This window comes from Periophthalmus magnuspinnatus, chromosome 16 (assembly GCF_009829125.3).
Source record: "Periophthalmus magnuspinnatus isolate fPerMag1 chromosome 16, fPerMag1.2.pri, whole genome shotgun sequence".
NCBI classification, from domain to species: domain Eukaryota; kingdom Metazoa; phylum Chordata; class Actinopteri; order Gobiiformes; family Gobiidae; genus Periophthalmus; species Periophthalmus magnuspinnatus.
The window spans coordinates 15,151,825-15,161,116 of NC_047141.1; the positions used below are offsets into that span (position 1 = coordinate 15,151,825).

The 9,292-nt window shown below is 40.4% G+C and overlaps 1 pseudogene; it reads right to left on the reverse strand.

Annotated features, from left to right (window-relative positions):
• Window positions 1-67: 67 nt before the first annotated feature.
• LOC117384168 (kelch-like protein 10) overlaps window positions 68-9,292 on the reverse strand; it is an 11,797-nt pseudogene continuing 2,572 nt past the window's right edge.

The window sequence follows — 9,292 nt, forward strand, 5'->3', positions numbered from 1 at the left end:
ATGGTAGCTTTATGTGCTCTTGAAAAATTCTGATGATGATGTTTGATGTAATTTCATTTTATACAATCTATAACCGCATATTGTATGTGGTAGTGCTACAGATAACAAAGAACATATATTTTTATTGTTTATATAGAAAGTCTTTTTACAAAGCATCACAAACTTGTGATGAATTTATGTTTGAAATCAGTATGCATTTACTTCTACTATTACTGTAGTTTAAGATAGATCAAAGTGTAAAATTATGATGGAGAGTCAGGGGGACATAACATTAATAAGAGTAAATAAATAATAAATAAAGTTGCTATGTGCCTAGACCACTGCTAGACTGTTGCACCTGTAATTTAATGCTATAATAAACAACATACTCCTTCCATTATTCTCTCTTGTTTGCTCAGAATAAATAACATTTGAAGTCATAAACAATACCCACAGCATATTGATTTAAAGGTGAACTATGTCACTTTTTGTAGAACACTGATCCATCCAGCCTTACTATTACTCATTTACTCATAACGTAAACATATTTTTGGATGCTTGCATTGTTTATTTCAGTTTAGCCCAGGACTGGTGTTAGCTCTGGGGGTTTGGTGTCACTGTTTAGATGGCTTCCACGTCCGACTCGTCCGACTCATCCATCCCGATGTCGAGCAGTGGCAGAGCGTTGCGGGAAATGGCGTAGTCGGCCATGTTGGGGAGACCAGAAATGACACAACAGTTGAGAGCGCTCCTGAAGATGTCCATGTCACAGACAACGCTCCAGCTGTCCATCAGGGGGTCATAGGCCTCCACAGTGTATGTGGTGCTGAAGCCGTTAAAACCCCCCGCAGCAAAGATACGGCCGTTCAGCACCTCAATGCCAAAGTTACTGCGAGTGTCCATCATGGACGCCACGGGACGCCAGGAGTTTCTGTGTGGACTATAGGCCTCCACGCTGTGCAGGCGCACATTCCCATCAAAACCTCCAACCTACATGAGAGGAAACAACTTAATGAACTGGTAGTTTAATACTACGACCTATCAAGGCTATAGTGCAATTGTTTGAAAAATAGTCAGGGGTAAATGCTCATGTGCTCCTTCAGATGAGATAGAAAGCCTTATAGATCAAAATAGTGAGACTACTGAAATTTAAAAAGGTATAATATGTATCCAGTTAATACTTACTGCATAGATGTAGTCACCGTAGGCAATGACAGCGAGACCACTGCGACTGGTGGCCATAGGAGCAATCAAAGACCACTGCTTGGTTCTTGGGTTGTAGCATTCAGCCGTCTGGAGGCATTGCCATTGAAACCTCCACAAATGTAGATCTGCACAACACAGAAAGGTTCAGGGTTATAAAATTGTCTTTTATGAAATGAATTTTTTGAATATTTTTTTCTGTCCCATTACCTTGGCATTAACTGCGGCACAGTTGGCATCACTCCTCTGCTCATTCATGGGTGGGATCTGGGACCACTGGTTAGTCTCAGGGTCAAAGACTTCAGCTGTGTTCAGTCGTATGTGGCCGTTGTATCCGCCCATAGCATAGATACATCCGTTCAGCACAGCCACACTCACATAGCAGCGGCGGTGGTACATGGGGGGCATCTCATGCCAAGTGCGGGTGGCCAGGTCCAGGCGACGCACACTGTTGAAATGTTCCGTCCCGTCAAATCCTCCCACACAATAGACAAACCCATTAAGGAACACAGAGCCGTGGTAAGCCCTAGCCCTCTCCTGGTGGTTTGTGACATTAACCCAGCGATCAGCCTTATAGTCATACGCCTCAATGCCATTGGTTGGATCGTCACCACTCCAGCCTCCAATAGCCAATAGGATGGCCCCAGGAAGTCGGGGGCGGATCAGACGGATATGGGTTACTCAAGAGATATCTGGTCGAAACGCACCTGAAACACAATACAGTATGGGTCACAAAACAGTGTGTACGTTAATGATTTCGGTCAAATGTTTTGGTATCACTTGGCATTTCTTATATGTGAAACTTTGATAATTTGACATTTTAGCTATACATTAGTAACACACCTTTGCCAATACATGTGGAAAGTCGACTCTGCGTTGCTGGAGGTCATAGTTGGTCCAGTGCATAACGGCTTCATCGTCTTCTATGAACCCGCTCAGTTCCTGTGCTGTGAGGTGCTGGAATTCATTACAGTTCACCACCTCCTCAAAGTGACTCATGATAAACTGCCGAGCCAAGTCCTTTGTTTTGTGCAAAAGCACAACATGGCAGAACTTCCAGATGCTAATGCAGTTCTCTGGACACATGTGGTCCTCCATGTAACAGTAGCAGATTTTACCCAGTTTTTCCAGTAGAAGCATGTCAGCAGCCACAAGTACTTCCTGGACATTCTCCCTGCTCAGAAATGTGGTGGATTTGGTGTAGATCCATTCAAGCAACAGGTCCATGATCTGAGGAGAGACTCCACCAAGTGTGAAGTCTCTGATATGATGACTGCTCCAGCGTTCAAACATAGCTCTAAAAGACAAACAAAAATACACATTTATTTTATGCAGATTTTTATCCTTTGTGCATTAGCAGGTCATATCAGGAGTGCATTGTAGTGGTCATAGTGTTATGCCTGATTGGTGTATGCTAGTTACACCCTGGTTTGCCCCAGTATCACCCTGAATATATTTTATCAGTTATTTTCACCACAAGGATGCAGCCACAGCTATCCTCCTAACCATTTAAGGAGTAACTGTATCAAATTGTATAAAATTATGTAAGTTTCAGTCTATAAAGATGGTCTAAAATACCCTTTTAATGTAGGGAATCCTGAAAACAGATAGTAACTCACCTAAAGAAATTACTGGAGCTGCAAGTATATTTACTTTCTGTATTAGTATATTTACTTTCTCTTTGTGTTTTTTTTCTCTTACAAAATTCTCTTCTTTCATAAAATAGCATGTCAAACTCAAATGGCAAAAGAAAGAAAAGAGGAAGGAAAACACAACTACCTGCCAAGCCATCAAATAGTTTGTCTTGCACAATGGTGATGGAGCTTACACAGCTTCTTAGGGTGACCATGGTTTTCACAGTGTTATTTACATACTGGCATACATTTCTAAACAAAAATGTATGTGTACAATATACACTTATATATGTAGTATGTAAGAAGCTTGAGTGTGTAAATGTGCACGTGTATATGCTACATGGGTATGTACGTACAGTATGTGCTTTATATAACGTTGACCATTGTGAAAAATAAATTGAATTGAATTGAAGTCAAATCTATCTTGCATTTATTCAGTTACTAGTGTTTTAGTACAAAAAAGGAGAAATACAGTGAAAAACATGCATTCTTACAAGCAAGGTCGCCTCTCTACAGATCTGACCTGTAACTTGGCGTGGCGTCACCTGCTTTTCTTCATGGAGAGATAGATGAGGTTAATGCCGTACTGTGTAACATCTTCATGCAGACTGGTACATTACTTTTTAACTCGTTTGTCATATTTCATATATTCGCTTACCAAACTTTAAAGATCAAACAGACTCTACTATTTACGCTTTAATACACAACGCAGATGAGCAGCCTAAGTGCTAATAACATCTAGGCCTACATTATTAGGTCTACATTATGAAGCGCTCTCACTTTCTGCGTGCAATGACATCATTTCTAGCTGCAATCACAAACAACGCCACTAGATGGGGATAATGCACAAGCAAAGACACTAACAGTAACTGAATCCTCCAAAGATACTGTGGAATCAAGAGTGTTAGCATTGGCACACACATTATGCCCACGCACATGGATGTATAGTCTACGTGCGTGTGTGTGAGTGACAGCTGTGTCCATAATCACAGAGCCACAGGGACGCACACACCACTCCACACCATCTGCCTGCCGTCTCACATTGTTCACTTTCATTCACTCTTCTCTCTTCACATGATGTCTCCAAAGGAAACTTTTACGCAAAACAGTGTGTTATTGTGAGTTTAGGCACTGCTATTTTAAAGATGCAGAATTTGATAATGTATTTGATGGAAAATGTAGCCTAGGAGTTAGTTCTTTTCAAAGTAATATCCTATTTCTCATGCAAGTAGTGAAATATATATATTTAGGCTACAATTCCCCTGTAATTCCAATTACAGGGGAATCACACTCCTCAGCCTTCCCGGTAAGGTCTATTCCAGGGTACTGGAGAGGAGAATCCGACCGATAGTCGAACCTCGGATTCAGGAGGAGCAGTGTGGTTTTCGTCCTGGTCGTGGAACACTGGACCAGCTCTATACTCTCCATCGGGTCCTCGAGGGCTCATGGGAGTATGCCCAACCAGTCCACATGTGTTTTGTGGATCTGGAGAAGGCATTCGACCGTGTCCCTCGTGGTGTCCTTTGGGGGGTGCTCTGGGAGTATGGGGTCCGGGGCTCTTTGCTAAGGGCTGTCCGGTCCTTGTATGACCGGAGCAGGAGCTGTGTTCGCATTGCCGGCAGTAAGTCAGACCTGTTCCCAGTGCATGTTGGACTCCGCCAGGGCTGCCCTTTGTCACCGGTTCTGTTCATTATATTTATGGACAGAATTTCTAGGCACAGCCAGGGGCCGGAGGGGGCCTGGTTTGGGAACCACAGGATTTCATCTCTGCTGTTTGCAGATGATGTTGTCCTGATGGCTTCTTCAAGCCAGGACCTGCAGCAGGCACTGGGGCGGTTTGCAGCCGAGTGTGAAGCGGCTGGGATGAGAATCAGCTCCTCCAAATCCGAGGCCATGGTTCTCGACCGGAAAAAGGTGGTTTGCTCTCTCCGGGTGGGTGGTGAGTCTCTGCCCCAAGTGGAGGAGTTCAAGTATCTCGGGGTCTTGTTCACGAGTGAGGGAAGGATGGAGCGTGAGATTGACAGGCGGATCGGTGCAGCGTCTGCAGTGATGCGGTCGCTGTATCGGTCCGTTGTGGTAAAGAAGGAGCTGAGCCGGAAGGCGAAGCTCTCGATTTACCGGTCAATCTACGTTCCTACCCTCACCTATGGTCATGAGCTTTGGGTAATGACCGAAAGGACAAGATCGCGGATACAAGCGGCTGAAATGGGCTTCCTCCGCAGAGTGGCCGGGCGCACCCTTAGGGATAGGGTGAGGAGCTCGGTCACACGGGAGGAGCTCGGAGTAGAGCCGCTGCTCCTACACGTTGAGAGGAACCAGCTGAGGTGGCTCGGGCATCTGCTCAGGATGCCTCCTGGACGCCTCCCTAGGGAGGTGTTCTGGGCATGTCCCACCGGGAGGAGGCCCCGGGGAAGACCCAGGACACGCTGGAGGGACTATGTCTCTCGGCTGGCCTGGGAACGCCTTGGGGTCCCACCGGAGGAGCTGGAGGACGTGTCCGGGGTGAGGGAAGTCTGGGAGTCCCTGCTTAGACTGCTGCCCCCGCGACCCGGCCCCGGATAAGCGGAAGAAAATGGATGGATGGATGGGCTACAAGGACAAAAGAGCACACTGCAAAGTACAGAAAGTCATTTTAACGCTACTACACTAATAATTGCCTAAAGGAGCTACTATTGCCCAATTGTATGTGTTACTGCAGAGGTGTCCAAACTATGGCCCAGGGACCAAATGCGGCCCGCAGACCAGTTTTTATTGGCCCTGCTGAACCGGCCCAAATGATCATAAGCAGTACTTTTAACAGCAAATTAAACTATTTCTACCACTATATTCTCAAACATCACATTGCATTGTGATACAGACCTAAAATGAATGTTTTTCAAGCTTTATTAATATACTGACTCTGTCAAAGCTGTGTTTTAAGCACCGCACTGCACTGATCACTGTCATGGTGTAACGGTCTGTGGCCCTCCGCATCGAATATGTTTTGAGATGTGGCCCTTGATAAAAAAAAAGTTTGGGCACCTCTGTGTTACTGCTACTAATTTTCGATGTTGATTGGGATGGATCATATTCAGAGGGCATATTTCCATGCAAGGTCTAGGCGAAGTTGAAAACATGGGTAGTTACCTTCACAGCTTGGATTACATAGTCTGGGTATTCAACACACTTTACATCCAGTGTACGCAGACACTAAGGGCAAGCTGGGTAAAGTGTCAACAACAACAGCATTCATCTGTGGGAGCTGGAATCGCACATCCAACCTGTGGGTCAGTGGAGCTCAACTAATGATATTTATGTCAAGAGCGGGATTCAAACCACCAACCTTCAAATCAGTGAACAAACAGTCTACGAGCTGAGCTACTGTCACTAGTAAAATGTGTGCAGTGTATGTCATATCTTCTTTGCTTTTATAAATCTAAAACAATCTGTGATATTATCTGTAAAAGCCATTCTTTGTTCTGATTCCAGTAGCCATGTCCAAACCCATTATCGTGGCTATAGCAAACAGCCGCACACTCGTTCATCCAGTGCAATTTTCAAATGCAAATTGACTTTTCATTTTTTCTTTCAAACAAGGTAATTGGATCTGCTCCCTAAGGTCAAAGTTCAAGTTCACATTTGCACTCTGTAGATCAGTGTCAGTTATTTCACCCACTTTTGTTTAATTTGTTAATTAGTCTTTTTCATGGGCATTTTTGTAAGAGATTATAGTTAGTTAAAAGGCTTTGGGCTTGGATTAATTGGAATTGTGGATTGGTATTGTCACGATACAAACATTTCAAACTCAATTTCAATTTTAAACACAAAATATGTTTAGATTACTTGCAGTCTTATATTTACTTCTGATATAGATCAAGACTGTATAAAACTATTCAGGAAAGGTCTAAATGTGTCCTATTTGTTCAAATGAATATCTAGTTTTGATATGGTTTTAGTATTTGTTAATATCTCTGTAATGACTAATATATATATCCACCTCTAAGCACACAGGGCCATTAAAATAAAAATAAATATTTGCATTCACACTCACAGACATCTGGTATTCTTATTCCATTCACTCCGGTCACACTCACTGATGGTTACCTGTTCTTGAGCCACAGATGCCCTGGAACAGACCGATATATGCCTCACCCAGCACATGTGTACACAGGTGGTTGAAGTGTCTTGCCAAAAAGCACAGCTGCTCCAGGAAGTCTGCAGCCACAGTCATAACTTAATCATCTCCCAGTAACCAGTGCAGCAGAATGCAACATGAATGACTCCAGGATCAAACTTACCAGAAAAGAACATTACATTTACAGATATCAGACTGTTCGAAATGTACAAAATTGTCTTATAAAAAGTTATGGTTTTGGGGAGTAAAAACTTTTATTATTACAATGAGCCTTGTGTTCCGGTCAAACGCATCCTTCACGGCTCCACTCAGAGTTTAACCGAGCTCGATAATCAGCAGTGCTAAAGATAAGACGGCCTTGGTGCTCTCAAACTTTTATGCTCTGGTATAAAGTGTGACTCCCACTAAACTGCTCCTGTCTGCATTCTTTCACTGCGACATAACCATACATTATAGGGTAGTTAGTCATTATACATAACACATAAAAATGATAACATGTGCAATGTAATAAAAAAGGATAAATATTTGAAATTGCTGATCCACAACAATACTGGAATCAAGAAAATCACTGTTTGTCAAATGTCGCCTTTAGCTATGGGCTTGGCAAGTTTATTTGTATAGCGTGAATCGTACATAATATAATTCGAAGTGGTTTACTGAATAAGAACTTATCTAGGTGGGTAAATAATAAAAAAAATATACTTAAGTGAGAGTACAGTTACTTTAAAATAATATTACTTAAATAGAAGTACAAAGTAGTGGTATAACTGCATTAGTAACTGTCTAGAATTCACTTAATGGAACGACAAAACATAAAATAATGAACAAAACATGATATTTTCAAAAGATAAACCACAAAAATTTGGAAAACAAAATGATATCTGAAGAAGTAGAGCAACGTACACATTTAAACCATTTCATATTGTCATGCTTTGTCACTTGAGGACTTAGTAACCAAAATAATTTACTCTTACTTAAGTAGTAAAAGTATAATGTCTGAAAACTACAACAAAAAGTACAATGTTCTTATAGTTACCAACATAAATATTGAGTCAATGTATCTATCTCTGCTTTAGTGTATTTATTTATTTAAAAAAAAAGGTTCCCACAAAGCACTTTTGAATCTATAGCTGTGTTTACAATACTTTTATACAACCATAAAATAAAAATATCATCTAACATGTAAAACATTATTGTATCCACCAACCAAACTTTAGAGCTCTTTGTCAAAGCATGAACAAGTACTAACCTCCACCCTCCTGCCTCCTCCTGTCTCCTCCTCTCTACTTCCATTACTATATGCACATATCCCACACTAAAGCACCTGATAAACAAGTGAATTATTATGAGCGATGGTCCATGAGGGGAAATGCCTTCTCTTGGGATTACTCTGTGCTTTTCTGTGTTTGGTACAGTATCTAAGGAATCCTAAATAATCCTCCATCTTTCTGAACCTCTCAGTTACATTATGTACATACATTTCCTGCCCTGTCATCAGATGTGAGGGAGAAAAGTATCAAAAAGTCAATTCCAATGGCTAGAAAATTCTCATAGACTATTAAATGCATTTGCCATAAAGGCTCACTGTGTAACTTGCTTGTCTCCATGGCGGTAGATGCCTTGAGCCTTGAACACTCCACTAAAAAGTTACACAGTGCACCTTGAAGCAGTGGTGGAAAAAGTACTCAGTTTTGTAACTTGAGTAAAAGTACAGATACCAGAGCAAAAAAATAAATTAAAAAAAATACAGTATCGAAGTACCTGCTTAAGTATCTGTTTAAAAATGTACTTTAAGAGTCAAAAGTAAAAGTATTTTGTGTAGATTTTGAGATCTAATAATGCTTCAGATGTATTGATTTTGATTTTTTTATTTTTATTCTAGCTGTTTTTTATTTTTTATTTGTTGGTTTATTTTTAATTTGAGCAAACAAAAATATAACCTTTTCAGCAGGTCTTAGACAACAGTAAAAAAACACTTTTATTTTTCAAAAATCTAGTGGAACAGAAACTACATATACCTGCTCTCATATGTAGTGAAGTAAAAGTAAAAAGTATCCACTTAATAATGTACAAGTACAATTTTTAGATATATGCACTTTAATTAAGTACAATATTTAACTAATTTTACTTCATTATGTTCTATTGCTGCCTTTAAGCATCATGAAGAAAGAAAATGGGGCTCTTAATTATTATTTATATATATATATATATATATATATATTTATATATATATATATATATATATATATATATATTATAATATATATATATATTATATAATATATAATATATATATATAATATATATATATTATATATAGATATTATATATATATATATATATATCACCTTAATTGCATTGC